The sequence below is a fragment of the Hypanus sabinus genome, chromosome 1 (genome assembly GCF_030144855.1).
Source record: "Hypanus sabinus isolate sHypSab1 chromosome 1, sHypSab1.hap1, whole genome shotgun sequence".
NCBI classification, from domain to species: Eukaryota; Metazoa; Chordata; class Chondrichthyes; order Myliobatiformes; family Dasyatidae; genus Hypanus; species Hypanus sabinus.
In genome coordinates, this window is record NC_082706.1 from 171,992,249 (window position 1) to 172,009,200 (window position 16,952).

The 16,952-nt window shown below is 39.4% G+C and overlaps 1 long non-coding RNA gene across 3 annotated transcripts in view; it reads left to right on the top strand.

Annotated features, from left to right (window-relative positions):
• The first annotated feature begins 15,908 nt into the window (after positions 1-15,908).
• The window catches only part of LOC132400418 (uncharacterized), a 53,078-nt gene continuing 52,034 nt past the window's right edge, over positions 15,909-16,952 (top strand). Inside the window, exon 1 of one of the 3 annotated variants that reach the window (XR_009514244.1) lies at positions 15,909-16,589. This is a non-coding gene — a long non-coding RNA (uncharacterized LOC132400418). The remainder of the gene's footprint in view (positions 16,590-16,952) is intronic. The other 2 variants (XR_009514245.1, XR_009514247.1) reach the window with 2 other exon arrangements.

Sequence of the window (16,952 nt, forward strand, 5' to 3'; positions counted from 1 at the left end):
TACATCTATAAAAATTTGCAAAAGTCTTTGGTCTCTTGGTGATATACCAAATCTCCTCAAACTCCAAATGAAGCAAGTTTTCTTAGTGATTGTATAAATACTGTACGTTTAGCCCGGGATAGATCCTCAGAGATGTTGACACCCAGGAACTTGAAACTGCTCACCCTTCTTCTGCTGACTTCTCAATGAGTTCTGGTGTGTGTTCTTCTGTCTTCTCTTATCCACAATTAATTCTTTTGTCTTGCTGACATTGAGTGAAAGGTTGTTTCTGTGTCACCACTCAAACAACTGATCTGTCTGACTCCCCTACACCATCTGAGATCTTGCCATCAACAGTGCTGTTATCAGAGATTTATAGATGGCATTTGAGCCATGATTGTAGAGTGAGTGGAGCAGTAGGCTAAGCAGCTACCCTTGAGGTGTGCCTGTGTTGATTGTCAGTGAAGAGGAGATGTTATTACCACTGACTGTGGTCCCCCATAAGGAAGCTGAGCAGCCATTTGCAGAGGAAGGTACAGAGGCCCAGGTTTATGAAGGGATGATGGTGTTGAATGCCAAGCTGCAACTGATAAACAGCAGCCTGACATGTGCTTTGTTGTTATCTAGGAGCTCCAAAGCCATATGGAGAGCCAGTTAGATTGCATCTGCTGTCGACCGGTTGTGACAGTGGACAAATTGCAGTGGGTCAGGCGATAGTTACTTCTAGTCATGACCAGCCTCTCAAAGCACTTTGTCACAGTGCTATCGAGTGATAGTCAGTGAGACACTTCATCCTGCTTTTATTTATTTATTTGTCTATCTATTCATTCATTCATTCATTGAGAGGTACAGAGCAGAACAGGTATTTCAGCCCAGCAGGCTACACCACCCAGCAACTCACCTATTTAACCCTAGTCTAATCACAGGGCAATGTACAATGACCAATTAACCTACCAATTAGTACATCTTTGGAATGTGGGAGGAAACCTCTTCTTAGGCACTGGGGTGATTGATGCCTTTTTGCAGCAAGTGGGATGGGGTCTTCCAACTGCAGCAGTCAGAGGTTGAAGTATCTTTGAACATTCCCGCCAGTAGGTGAGCACAGGTTTTATTACCCTGAAGGTACACCGTGTAGGTCTGACTCCTAACGAGTGGTTACCCTCTTGTAGGATGTTCTGGCATTAGCCTCTGAGACGGAGAGCATGGGGTTGCAGGTGCTGTGAGGGTTCACACAGGTTTACTATCACTCTCCCTTCCAAAGTGCACATAAAAGGCATGAAGCTCATCGGAGAGTGAAGCATCACTGCCATTTACCTGTTAGGTTTCACCTCATGGGAAGTAAGCCACTCTTCCCTTGGCTGTACCTGGACTCCTTGTCTGTTTCTAGATTATCTGACTTCAACACTAATGATCTGGCTGTCAGCAGACTGTGAATCATCCAGGGCTTTTTGTTTGGGAAGACTCAGTATGTTCTTGAAAACGCAGATTTTGATGAAGTCACTGACAGCATGGTATTCTTATTCAGACCATACCACAAGTGACCACATGGAGTATTCCTACACTGTAACTTTTTAATTGGACATGATAATTACATGTGGAGGTAAAGCTTAATAATTAGGTTTCTGGTTAAAATTATTTTGAGGAGAAAACTATGATGAAATAATTTAATATTTCACAATCTGTATTCTGGCTTTTTCAAGGCAATAGTGAAAAAGACTAAAGTACTTAAATGAAACCCTCATCCACGTTGGTTCAATCCCTTCCTCCCTGCATCCATGAAGCTTCACATGCTCTCAGTCACTCAGGGTTCCCTGGCTCTGATAGCCTCATTTTCCCAATGAATGTCCAATCCCTATACACATCTATTCCCCATCAGGAAGGCCTTAAAGGTCTTCACTACTTTCTGGACAACAGACATAACCAGTTCCCCTCCATTACCACACTCCTCCATCTGATAGAGCTGGTTCTCACACTCAACAAGTTCTCTTTCTCCAAGCCCAAATTGTAGCTATGGGCACCTGCTTGGACACCAGCAATGCCTGTCTTTTCATTGGCCACATGCAACAGTCCATGTCCCAAGCCTACATTGGCAACATTCCCCAAATCTTTCTACACTATATTGATGACTACATTGGTGCCACTTCCTGCATTCCATCATCAAAAGCCTTCTCTCTTTTTCCACTCCACATTCTGGTTCCCCTCTCACTGCATCTCATCTCATCTCCTGCCCATCATCTTCACTGGTTCCCCTCTTTTCTTCCTTTCTCCCATGGTCTGCTGTCCTCTCATATGAGATTCCTTCTCCTTCAACCCTTTACCTCTTCCACCCATCACTTCCCAACTTCTTAACTCATCCCCCTTCCCTATCACCCAACTTCCCTGTTGCTTGGTTTCACTCTTTCCACTCTCCACCTCCATCTTATTCTGCCTTCTTCCCCCTTCCTATACAATCCTGATGAAGGGTCTCAGCCTGAAACATTAACTGTTAATAGATGTATCTGTCCTTAGATGCTGAGCATTTTGTGTGAATTGGTAAAGGAATCTTCCATCATCTGAGGGAAATTGCTCTTTCAGATGATGGACAATGGACAATGATTTTCTAGAGCAGTAGATTGAAGTTCCAGAATTCCCAGTTCTTGGTCTGATTTGTAAAGGTGAATAGAAACAGAATGTTCTCTTCTTTCCATTGTGTAGCAAGTGCCCGGGCGAAACTTCTAAAGACAATGCAGAAAAGGATTATCACCAGGACCAGATTGCAGAGTGCAACGATCACCTTTGCATTGTTTGTACACTCCTCACATCACTGAAACAGCCTTCATTTGCTCCAACATTACCTAGATTTACTTCCTCTGTTCTTTCTACAGCGCCCTCTCATTCAAAACCAGCTAATGCTTTCAGAACTTCTTTTCAATCATAATTTTTTTCCTGCCATCAATCGCAATGCTTCATGCTTGACAACCTACCAATGGACACAATGGCAGGTGGCCAAGTGGTTAAGGCTTTGGACTGGCAATCTGAAGGTCATTAGTTCGAGCCTCAGCTGAGGCAGCGTGTGTGTCCTTGAGCAAGGGACTTAACCACACACTGCTCCTTTATAGCACATTTATAGCCCGTGGTGGTTGTTGGTGCAGTATGGATAAGACATAAATCCAAATGCCAACCCTTGCCAAAGAAGCTGGCATATATCTGAAAGAAAGTAATTCAACCAGATAGAAGTTCTGCTGCTTTACAGGCACTGTTATCAGACTGAAACATCTCCCCTCTCTTACCTGTACACTCAGCAATATTAAACAGGTCATGTTTTTCGGAAACACGAGGGGGTATTTCTTTACTCAGAGAGTGATAGCTGTGTGGAATGAGCTTCCTGTAGAAGTAGTAGAGGCCAGTTCAGTTGTGTCATTTAAGGTAAAGTTGGATAGGTATATGGACAGGAAAGGAGTGGAGGGTTATGGGCTGAGTGCGGGTAGGTGGGACTAGGTGAGATTAAGAGTTCGGCACGGACTAGGAGGGCCGACATGGCCTGTTTCCGTGCTGTGATTGTTATATGGTTATATGGTTTTCAGAGATGCCAATCTATATGCTACCAATTAACTAGTTTCAGTATGGTTTGAGTTTTACAACTGGTCATTCAGAAAGGAAGAACCCTGTTGAAGATATATCATCATTCACTCTTGCTATTCTAATCCCAGTAAAGGAAATAGAATCTTACCTGTGTTAAAGGGCTTCCACTGGGTCAGTTGTCAGTGACTTCTGTAATAAGTTGCCGAGTACGGAAGAGTCCATTTTCAATTTGTTTGAAATTCTGACAACCTCAGTGAGCTTCAGGGCATATTAACTTTTTGTGACCAGCAAGGACCTTGAGGCCTCAGTCCCATGACTATGCCACAAGTGGAGGGACCCAACAGAGATGGACAAGCCTCTAGATCCTGAGGTCGCACCCCCAGCTTCGGCTGCTGACTTACTGCTTTCCAAGACATTTAAAAGCAGATGAAGCAGTTTATGTAATAAAATAATAACTTAAAATAACTAAGTAACCTTAAATTAAACAAAGTACAACAAGGAGCTGTTAGCTAATAAAAACAGTTGGCACATTAAAAGGGGATTACTTTATTACACTGAAGATTTAATGAGAAACTATTTCCTCTAGTTACTAGTAATTCAGGAAATGTTTTATTTTTTATAACTTAGCTGATGGAGAAAAATTCATTGGATAATAGTTTCAACTTTGGTAAAGACAAAAAATTGATTATATACACTTCATGTATGTACCCATAAACATTCACCATTAAGCACATTAATTTTGCACCATTCCTGATTTTCCATTGTATTTAAGTCAGCAGAAAGCACAATCTTTAAGAGCTGCCAATATGGTTTGATGGAATGTCCAAATAGTATATCAGTACATTATTGTGATAAATTCCTTTCGTCTATCAGCTGGTAATTTTAAACCTATGGAATTCCTAATAGCTTATGCCATGGATGTAAAATGTAAGCTTATTCTGCAACCAACCTCTTCCAACCAGGAGTAAAGTAGATAACATGTTCATTTCCCCTGAAATCACTCACACTGACAAGAGAATTTTCTTCAAAGTTCAAATTAAATTTATTATCAAAGTACATATACAACCCTGAGATTGATTTTCTTGTGGGCATACTCAGTAAATCCATAATAGAATAATAATAACCGTAATAGAATTAATGAAAGACTTGGGCAGTGTGCAAAAGTCAACAAAGAGTGCAGATACAAAAAAGGAAATAATAATAATAAATAACTAAGCAAAAAATTTAGAGAACATGAGACAAGTCCTGGAACATGAGTCTAAAGGTTGTGGGAACACTTCAGTGATGGGGCAAGTGAGGTTGAATGAAGTTATCCCCTTTAGTTCAAGAGCCTGATGGTTGAGGAGTAATAATTGTTCCTGAAACCGGTGGTGTGATTCCTGAGGCTCCTGTACTTCTTCCTGATGACAACAGTGAGAGGAGAGCATGATCTGGGTGGTAAGGGTCTCTGATGATAGCTTCTACATTCCTGTGACATCTCTGTGTAGGTGTGCTCAATGGCGGATACTTTTCAAGTATAAAATTCACTTCTAAATCTTTTAGAGATATAGAAACTAGGTCACAGAATGCTCTTTCATTTTTTGACTGTAAAATATGCATTTGGAGGATATGATGTTAGTTACAGTAGGTATCACTTCAAAACTGTATCTTCTTTCCTGGAGCAGAGTATAATAATAGAAATATAAATTATAACTTATCATTAGATCATTTAAACAATCTTCAATAACAGAGTTATAGAGTCATAGAAAAATACAGCACAGAAACAAGCCCATTGACCCATCTAGTCTGTGTTGAACCATTTAAACTGCCTACTTGCAGACCATAACCACCCTCCCTCCCGTAACCCTACAATCCATGTACCTATCCAAACTTCACTTAAACGTTGAAATTGAGTTCACATGCACCACTTGCACTGGCAGCTCCTTCCATTCTCTCACAGCCTTATAATTGAAGCATCTTTCTCTCATGCTCCCCATAAACTTTTCACATTTCACCATTAACTATGATCTCTAATTGTAGTCACACCCAACCTCACTGGAAAAAGCCTGCTTGCATTTAAATTATTCAAGCTTTCCATATACTGTAACTTGGGTCCTCCAATCCCAGCAACATCCTTGTAAGTTTTCTCTGTACTCTTTCAACCTTAATTACATCTTTCCTGTACTTAGATGACCTAAACTACACACAATACTTCCAAATTAAGCCTCACCGATATGTTCTGCATCTTCAACATAACATGCCATTTCCTGTACTCAGTACTTTGATTTACAAAGGCCAATGGGCCAAAAGCTTTCTTTACAGCCCAGCCTACCCGTTCCAACACTTACAATGAATTATGGATCAGTATTCCTGGATCCCTTTGTTCTACCACACTCTTCAGTGCCCTACCATTCACTGTGTGAGACCTACCCATTTTGGTCCTATTGAGGTCCAACACTTTGCACTTGTCTGCATTAAGTTCCATCTGCTATTTTTCAGCCCATTTCTCCAACTGGTCTAGATCCCACTGCAAGCCATGACAGTCTTTCATGCTGTCCACTACAGAGCCCAGTCTTGATGTCATCCTCAAATTTACTAATTCAGTTAACCACATTATGATCCTAATCATTGATATAGATAACAAACAACAGTGGACCCAGCACCAATCTCCACGCACTCCACTAGTCACAGCCCTCCAGTCAGCAGGCCAACTATCTACTACCAATCTCTGGCTGCTCCCACAAAGCCAATATTTAATCGCGTTTGCTACCGCATCTTGAATGCCAAGCAACTGAAACTTCTGGACCAACTTCTCATGTGGGACCTTGTCAAATATCTTGCTAAAGTAAATGTAGAACTTGTCTGGAATTTCCTGTGGATGCTATAATTTCTGCCTGATTCCTTGTTTGACAAGTGAAATAATTTTGGATCATAGAAACATAGAAAATAGGTGCAGGAGTAGGCCATTCGGCCCTTCGAGCCTTCACTGCCATTCAGTATGATCATGGCTGATCATCCAACTCAAAACCCTGTACCTGGTTTCTCTCCATACCCCTGATCCCAATCTTTTTCTTTTCACGTATCTATAAAAGCTTTTACAGTCAGTTTTTATGTTCCCTGCCAGCTTTCTCTCATAATCTTTTTTCCCTTTCCTAATTAAGCCCTTTGTCCTCCTCTGCTGGACTCTGAATTTCTCCCACTCCTCAAGTGTGCCGCTTTTTCTGGCTAATTTGTATGTTTCTTCTTTGGACTTGATACTATCCCGAATTTCCCTTGTCAGCCACGGGTGCACTACCTTCCCTGGTTTATTCTTTTGCCAAACTGGGATGAACAATTGTTGTAGTTCATCCATGTGATCTTTAAATGCTTGATCACACAAATGCTGGGATCACACTCATGATGGCTAAATAGAATGTGTTATCATTCTTGGAGATGCAATAAAGTAGTTGGGGGGATCGAATGAATTATTTCTCTCACTCCACCTTCTTGTTCTGGCTTCTTTGCCCTTCTGTTCCAGGACTGATAAGGGGTCTCAGCCTGATATGTCACCTACTTATTCTTTTACCAAAGATACTGCCTAACCTGCTGAGTTCCTCCAGCATTTTGTGCGTGTTGCAGGGAAATTATCATTTACCTCTATGTTTCCAAATTTTTAAAGATTATTGTCACTCAGGAAAATTATTTGGTTTAATACTGCATTATTTATTTACAATGTTCAACTGTTATCATCTTTGCTTGTGGCAAGCTTTCAGTCTGGTCACACCAAATGAGGATAAATTTAATATAGAATAAGATTTTCTTTAAAAGCAATGTGCTGCATACTGAATCAATAGGCCTTTCATCACTCTCCATGAATGGTTTGTCAGACATATTGAAATTCAAAATGAAAAATAATTCTCGTTTGAGATTTATGCGATTCATTAAACAAATCAATGATAACTCCAGAAGAGCAATGATAGAATAATTGTCACAGATACGACCACAGTAGATCACAAGAAATAAAAAAAACTCAGCTATGTTCCTCCCAAGTAAATAACTGTTTTGTAACCTGAAGTTACCTTTGATTTATAAAGAAGAACTTGCTTGAAAAATCCTGAAAATTCTTGGAACAATAATGGCTCAGCATGGTTTATTTCTGAAGATATTAGAAAATAATTGATTTACAGTGCTTTTGTTCTGAAACAATACAGCATGCATATTTCCTTCATTTTTGTGTGTGGTGTTCCTAAACCCACTCAGTTCCTCATAGAGTGATTAAGTCATAGAGAAGTACAGCACAGAAAAAGGTCCTTTGGCCCATCTCGTCCATGCCAACTCATTTAAACTGCCTACTACCCATTGATGGGCAGTGGGAGCTATAGCACTTCACTTCACATCCATGTACTTATTCAAATTTCTCACAAATGTTGAAATCAAGCTCACGTTCACCAGCTTGTTCCACACTCTCAACCCTCTGAGAGAAGAAGTTTTCCCTTATTTTCTCCTTAATCTTTTCACCTTTTACCCTTAACCCATGACCTCTAGTTGTAGTCCCACCTACCCTCAGTGGAAAAAATATCATCAACATGACTTTGCCCCATATTAAACACCAATCCACTGATTATATTTTCTGAACCAGTAACAAACAGGGCAGTGCACTTGAAATCATCTACATGTATTTTAGCAAGGTGTTCAGATAAGCCCCAAATAGCAAGTTGATTAGTGATGTAAAAGACTCTGAAAGGCAAGGGAAAGTGGAGAGTTGTTTTAAGTTGGCTTTGGAGGGAGAAAATAAAAGGGTAATGGGACATTGATAGGATGCAAAACTGGGCTGAGAAGTGGCAGATGGAGTTCAACCCAGATAAGTGTGAAGTGGTTCATTTTGGTAGGTCAAATATGATGACAGAATATAGTATTAATGGTAAGACTCTTGGCAGTGTGGAGGATCAGAGGGATCTTGGGGTCCAAGTCCATAGGACGCTCAAAGCAGCTGCACAGATTGACTCTGTGGTTAAGAAGGTGTACAGTGTATTGGCCTTCATCAATTGTGGAATTGAATTTAGGAGCCGAGAGGTAATGTTGCAGCTAAATAGGACCCTGGTCAGACCCCACTTGGAGTACTGTGCTCAGTTCTGTTTGCCTCACTACAGGAAGGATGTGGAAGCCATAGAAAGGGTGCAGAGGAGATTTACAAAGATGTTGCCCGGATTGGGGAGCATGCCTTATGAGAATAGGTTGAATGAACTTGGCCTTTTATCCTTGGAGTGAAGGAGGATGAGAGGTGACCTGATAGAGATGTATAAGATGATGAGAGGCATTGATCGTGTGGATAGTCAGCGGCTTTTTCCCAGGGCTGAAGTGGTTGCCACAAGAGGACACAGGTTTAAGGTACTGGGGAGTAGGTACAGAGGTACTGTCAGGGGTAAGTTTTTTACTCAAAGAGTGGTGAGTACGTGGAATGGACTGCCAGCAACGGTGGTGGAGGCAGATACGATAGGGTCTTTTAAGAGACTTTTGGATAGGTACATGGAGCTTAATAAATTAGAGGTCTATAGGTAAGCCTTGTAATTTCTAAGGTAGGGACATGTTCGACACAACTTTGTGGGCTGAAGGGCCTGCATTATGCTGTAGGTTTTCTATGTTTCTATGTTTCAGTGGCAGGAGAGCTGTGTGTTATAAAGTCCTGTAAGGTTCAATGCTCAATCCTTTTCTTCCCACAATGTATGTAAATGAAGTAGTCCTAATTTTTCAGCCCTGCTTAAGAAGTTTGATGTCAATTTAAAAACTGGCAGAGTGTTAATATTGAAGTACTAGATTGCATAAAAATATCAAAGGACTAGTTAAATGACCAGAATAGCATCAAATGATATTCATTGTTAAAGTATGTGGAAATGCATAATGTAGAGCAATAAGACAAAGAAATACATGATAAATGCTGGGACTCAGAGTTAACAGATCTTCTAAATAGAGACATAGAATTGTAAGGGACTTAATTGCACATATTGCATTCCTGGCATTTTAGCTGAGCATGGGATTTCACAAGTAGATCCAGCTAGAATACAGCATACAATATATTAGTTAGGAATATCTGGAGAACTTACATAGGCTTGGTAATGATTTGGACACCAAGAAGATTATGGTGGCTCTGGAGAAGATGCTATGGTCACTGAGAATATAGTCAGGATCGGGGAGTTATCAGGAGAAATTGACTAAGCCCAGGTTATTTTCCTTGGATTGAGGTGTACAGAGTTCTCAGAGGCTCGGAGAAGGTGTGCAGGAAGGACCTCTTTCCCTTGGCAGAAAAGTCAATTAGTCAGGAAAGTAGATTTGTGGGAATAGATGGAAAGAGTAGAGAGACATGATTAGCTGAATAGCTTCCTTCAGAGCAATAAGACAAAGGAATACATGATAAATGCTGTTTTGCTATTTCAGAATCATCAAGCCATAATATTTGCTGCACTGATGTTGCCTTCTGAACTTCCTATTCTCTAACAGCTTCTCATTCCCAAGAATAAAATTGAGTTGTCTAGAAATGTGAAAGCTTATAGGGGCCTCAGAAGGGTATATTATTTTTTTAAAAGCTTCCTTAACACCATTTTGATAATCATTCAGTGCATAACTTGCTTGAATGATGGATAAAAGGGTTTACATTTGAATTTTCATTATATCGATAGGTGAAGGACTTAAAGAAGGAAGGCTTTCCTGAGGCAGAGTTTGTTATTCTACCTCCACCTGCTTTTGGCAACTTTTACACTCCAGCTTATGCAAATAACACAAGTATGACCTTAGTTGGTTACACAGAACTGCTTTTATGATATCATTAGGAAAGGTGACATGCATAATTCCTATGTGTACTCTGAACATTGTGGCCAGGGCTCAAATGATACATTTTGCTTGGAAAACTATTGAAATTAAACAAAGAGCTGGAAGAAAGTCTTCAAGCAGTTAATAAAACTTAGGTGGTTTTAAGGGGAATCTCAATAGAGGAATCATTTATGCAGAGACAGTAAGATTTACAGAAGGAAATCCAGAAATAGATAATTTAACCACTGATTGAATATCCCATCAAAAGCAGAGTTTTTAGATTTCAAAATTTCAATATAATGCTTCTCCAGTTATTGCAATTAGATCAAGGACACAAGAGATAACTTGTCACTACAGTTCAGCCGCCATAGTTACCTTGCCCACACCCATGCACTCCAGATTCAAACCTGGAGTCGATACTGAAGACCGAAGCCCATAGTTTGGACAAAGGTCCAAATCTACACCCAAAGGTTGATCAGTAGACCAGATTGAAGCCCAGAGGTCGGTTGGAAGTCCAAAAGTTGAGGCCAGAATGTGAGAGCCTGAGTCTGCAAATCCATGCGACCAATGGAAGCTGGAGGCCAAAGACAGCTTGTTCTGGGGCTAGAGAATCTGAATCTTAGCTCAGATTGCCTTGCAGTTGCCCTCTGTGTGGTCGCTCTTCTTCATGAACTATACTTCAGTAACATTTGGCTCTTTTAGTTTTTTTAATTCTGCACATTTTTTGGTCTCATTATCATCCTGACCATGCCTTTGCAAAATTAGTTCCCTACTTTCCCTTCAACAATCGTTATCATTCCAATAAGACCAGTTGTCGCAAACTTTGTTGAAACAAAACTTTTCCACTTTGAACTTTTCCCTGCCACCCCAGACATGGTCCTCATACATCAGGAAGATGAAGCCATCCCACCTGCATTATATAGCAAGCTCCCTTTTAACCCAAGCGTGCAGGATTCTAATCATTTTTCTTACAATACCATTGGATAGAGTCTGGTTTCTAGTTATTTCCCTTCACTCTCAAAATGTTCTCTGTAACATCCTTAAATGTCATTCTATTAAAGTCAAGCACATGGGTGACTAAGCTGTTGTTTATTATAGGACACATAGTACAGATGAATATCGATCATATCCAGTGTAGGTCTAGAATCTGCTCTGCTCACTGTGTTTACAAGTTGTCAGTAAAACTGTTACGTCAAGTGATGACTGAGGATCTTTCTCTGAAAGGCAATAAAACAGAATTGCAATTGGAATTCCTTATTCTGTTGATAAGAGACTTTTTGAAGGTTTAGATTACTGCAATTTTGGCATAGCCAAGACAGGGATACCCTCTTGACTTAAAGATCCCATAAGAAATGATTTTCTGTGAAAGACCAGTTCACCCTCCTGTAGCTCTTTTTCAGTGGTTTACTTGTCATTATCTTTTGGGGAATTGATTGGTTCATCTTTTTATCCTGATTGCCATATATACTGTATCTGTCTCAGCCATACAGCTGCCAACTTGCTCTTCACTGAACAGTTTAAGTAAAGTGACCCCTGAAAATATATGACTGAGAGGTCCTACAATCAGGGGAAAATGCTTTATCATATGAAGATAAGAGGGTGTTCAGGAGCAAGATATAACAGCTGGATGAGTGGTGTCGAAGCAACAACTTTGTACTCAATGTCGGTAAGATGAAAGAGCAGATTGTGGACTTCAGAAAGGGTAAGACAAAGGAACATGAGCCATTCCTCATAGAGGGATTGGAAGTGGAGGGAGTGAGCAATTTCAAATTCCTGATCGCTGAGGATCTAACCTGGTCCCAACATTTTTTGCAGCTATCAAGAAGGGAAGACAGAGGCTATATTTCATTAGGAATTTGAAGAGATTTGGTTTATCAGCTAAAACGCTCAAAAACTTCTACAGATGTACTGTGGAGAGCATTCTGACAGGTTGCATCACTGTCTGATATTGGGGTTGCGGGAGGTGTAGAGGGCATTGCACAGGACTGAAAAAGGCTACAGAAAGTTGTAAAATTAGTCAGCTCCATCTTGGGTACAAGTCTCCATAGTACCCAAGACACCTTCAAGGAGCAATGCTTCAGAAAGGTGACATCCATTATGAAAGACTCCATCACCCAGGGCATGCCCTCTTCTCATTGTTACCATCAGGAAGGAGGTACTGAAGCCTGAAGTTGTACATCAGAGGTTCAGGAACAGCATCTTCCCCTCTGCCATACAATTCCTAAATGAACATTGAAGCCACGAACACAAGCTCTCTTTTTTGAATACACATTATTTCTTTTTGCACCATTTCTAACACACACACACACACACACATTCTGTAATTGATATATTTATTTATTTTATTTCTATATTGTCATGTATTGCATTGAATTGCTGTTGCTAAACTAAGAAATTTTGTGGCACATGTCAGTGATAATAAATCTGACTCTGATTCCATAAGCAATAGAAACCGTAGCTTTCTCTGTGATCTAACAATGCTTTCACACTCCCTTCACACCTTGGCCTAAGGAAACAGTACTTCAGCTCTCTTCCCTTTCATATAATGCTAATGTTATTCAGTCACAATTTCTCAGATTTCACTATTTTTCAGTTGATCTATTACAATTCCAGTTGTTACAATTGGTACACTATATGTGAGGAACTAAAAACTTTAGAATTTCCTTACTCGTATTTACTTCTTCTGTTGAACCGTTAAACCTTTGGCAATACACACAAAATCTATACACAAACAAACTGTTATGACAGCAGGGGATTGTGATGAGGGCAGATGTGCGGAAAATGGAAGAGATGTGGGTAATCTGGAAGGTCCATCCAAGTTTTCTTTTATTCCACAGAATCTGCACAGCCATTCATCTCCAGTAATGGAGGTCCAGTCAAACCACTTCTCCTGCAGGTACATCCACCTTAATCCTCTCTAATCCACCGAAAAAACGATCACAAGGGAAGTTGATCTGGAAATAGAACACATAAGTGGAAGATTACTATTAATGTTCTTACCGAGTACCTCAGCTGTAATTGAGAGTAGAAACAGCCAAAGAAACTATATATCAACATTTTCAGTCTACTTGGGATGAAATCAGTTTGCAATGGGGGTTCAAAAAGGATGGTGTTTTATATAACAAATGCAAGGTAAAACAAACATAAGTGAATTACAGCTGGTTGTAGAAAAATTAGAATTTGGCTTTAACAATGCAATCTCATTTACAAGCTGGTGCTTCAGTAAGAAATAAATTACATTAGTCAAGTGACAATAGTAAATCAACAAAACTGTGGGAAAATAAATTAGCCATATTTCACCAAATAATATAAATCCTATAAATAGGTCATTTTTATGATAAAAGTAAATCAAAATAAATATGATATAAAATGATCAAAGAACAAGTACGTTTTCCTATAATCAAATGAAATACTCTAAGTGAAAAAGACAAGTTGCCTTCCACATAAAAAACCCTCTAATTTCATCGGTTCTTGGAGGGAACGTAAGATACACAATTCCAAAATACAAGTTACTGTCATCAAAACTGTTGAACAGTTTTCCCTCACTTTAACTGATAAAAATAGCTTTCAACACTCAACACTCAAACTTTCAACACTCAGACACCACCAGGTTCAAGAACAGTTACTATTCCTCAACCACCAAGCTCTTGAACAGAAGGGGATAACTTGACTCAACTTCACTTGCCCCATCATTGAAATTATTCCACAACCAATGGGCTCACTTTCAAAGTCTCTTCATCTCATGCTCTCGTTACTTATTGCTATTTATTTATATTTGTATTTGCACAGTTTGTTGTCTTGTACACTCTGGTTGAATGCCCTAGTTGGGCGTTCCTTCATTGATTCTGTTACAGTTACTGTTCTATAGATTTGTTGAATATTCCCACAAGAAAATGAATCTCAGGGTTGTACATGGTGACATATGTGTTCTTTGATAATAAAATTTACTTTGAACTTTGAACATCAATGGGAAGAAAAGCAAGCGAAGGAGTTGCAGCTCGATGATATTTCATCAGAACTGGCTGATTCATTGGCATCATGTGCATGTTTAAAGATTATTGTAATCCACCAAAATAGGAGACATTAAGGACAAGCAGGTAAAGAGGCAGGGAGAGCATTTTTTTATTTAATTGCTAATAAAGCTTGCCAGCCTATTAAAAATACAATGTGTTATTATTTGTTTGAAATTTAAAAAGAAGCCTTGGTATATTACCTCTCCCCAAAGACAAAATGTTACAAATACTTAATTAAAATATGCTCCTTAAAATTTAAAGTACATTAATAACTTTAACTTAACAATCACTAAAATGTGGAACAATATTATTCTTACAAAGCATCTTTACATAGAAAAAAGATTTATGCTTCTAAGGATAGTTGAAATGCCATGTTCGGAGATTATGACAACCTTCATGAAACTATTATATTTAAATTTCCTCTGGTAACTAAGCAACCGTTTCAGAAGAAAATCAGCCATAAGAACTTCTGATGTGTGAAATGGCACACGTTGAGCTAATTACTCTGTTGAGTGTCTCAGAAGGATATGTGTTCAGTTCAAGGTTTACAAAGTGGAAAATCAGTTGGAAAGTGTACCACCATTGGAGTTCAATATCTACTTAAGCAGATAATTGATGGCTGACCCATTCCTCTTTTTCCAAATTCAAAAGCCTGCATGATATTTAATAGTCATAACTGCATTTTGAGTTTGTGCAGTCCCTTCTGTTATTCCCAATGAAATTTAATTCCCACTGTTATTCGCGTGACCTTAAAGCCAATCCATTCTGTGTCTATTGGCATCAAAGAGTAATAATAGCATCTGAATGCGCATCGGTATCAGCTGACATACTTCGTCAATATAGCCTTAATCTGACATTACAAATAAAATCTTACTATCTAAAGTCTAATTAGCAAAGAAAGTTGTGTGTAGTTGAACAGATCTTCCTGATCAGAAGACATCTTATCCACAACCTAGAGAAAAGTAATATTCATGTTTCTTGTGTGTTTGAAAATGTTCCTTTTCTCTGTTAAAAGTCCAATGATACAGTGAGAAAGCATTAGAGCGGCTACACTGCTAAATTATAAATCTGTCTGTACTTTTTGAACAAAGGTGGCTAGCTGCCAAGAACTGCAGTAGCCAAGATAGTTGCCAAGATCAATACATTCTCCATATGTGAAGCATCATCAGCACATTAAAATAATGGTAGCTACATTCCCACAGTTTCCTTGGGTGAAGGTAGTCCCATTGTGATATGGAATAGAGAGTTCCAGGGTTTGAATTTGTCAATCTGTTTGGTTTAGTTCATTAAACTGAAGTTCACGTGAACTACTGATAACAATAGAAGGGATAAAAATCCTGTCCCTAGAACTACACACGCATGGTAAAACCATGCCTACTGATTACAAAATCTCACTGAAGAGACAGAAAGGGGATAAGGACAAGGACTGTGGTAACCAACCTCCAGAAAACTGCGGTAATCCATAAATCCAGCTGATTCCAACCAGCTGCCAATTTACCCATTGTAACTTGAAGTGTCTCTCTTTCAGGAATTCATCCAACAACCTTTTTAAAAACTGTGGGAACTACTCACCACATGCCACAATAATTTCTTCCAGAGGGTAATGATTCTGAGAAAATGCAGACCTTTAATATATAATCTAACTCTCTGCCTGAAATGATTAATGTGGTTGCATCTCAGATGACAAGCCGTAAGTACTAAGTTCAGTAAACTTGCTCAGGCTTCTGCTTTTCCAGTCTCCACAGTAATACACAGAATAACTATACAACAGTGAGCTGAGCAGCAAGTTAGGGAAGTCTTGATTGTACAGACATTGAAACTGCTCTGTAGTAATAAATTCATGAGCAATGAGGATACACACCAAGAAATTGGACTTCTCCTATGCACTAACGTAGCGCTGTTTTCAGTGCTGTTGTCAGATGGCAAATTTCCTCACGAAGTGGTTCGAAACAATGTCAAGTCCCATAGGACACTGAAGTAAGTGTCATCTCCAATTCGAATGAGATGCCTAAACTTTGTTATGCTGCAATCACAAAAAGACGCTGGCTGTTAAAGACGCACTCCATATGGCAGTTGGAGAGAAGCAGCACAAACTTCAGCTGGTCTGAAGACAGAGTCTTCGGGGGAGGAGGCAGCTCCCACAATCACGCCGAAGAACATGCACAATGAGATACAGGCTGAAGGTGCAGGGAAGCAAGAAACCTGCCACATCCACCATAAGAACAGCTCAGCGTGAGTACTGAAAAGCCCTGCACCATCATGTACTGCTGAAAGGTATTTCCTGAACTCTCAGATATACCCAGATAATTCCAAAGTCAAAGCTCAAAGTAAATTTATTATCAAAGTATATATATGTCATCATATACTGTACAAAACTGAGATACATTTTCTTGCTGGCAACTACAGTAAATACAAGAAACACAATAGAATCAATGGACAACCGCTTCCAACAGGATGGACAAATAACCAATGTCCAAAACAAATAATAAATAGAGAAAGAAAGAGAAAATAATAATAATAATTTTGATAAACAAGCAATAAATATTGAGAACATAAGATGAAGAGTCTTGAAAGTGAGTTCTTAAGTTATGGGAACAGTTCAGTGATGGAGCAAGTGAAATTATCCCCTTTGGTTTA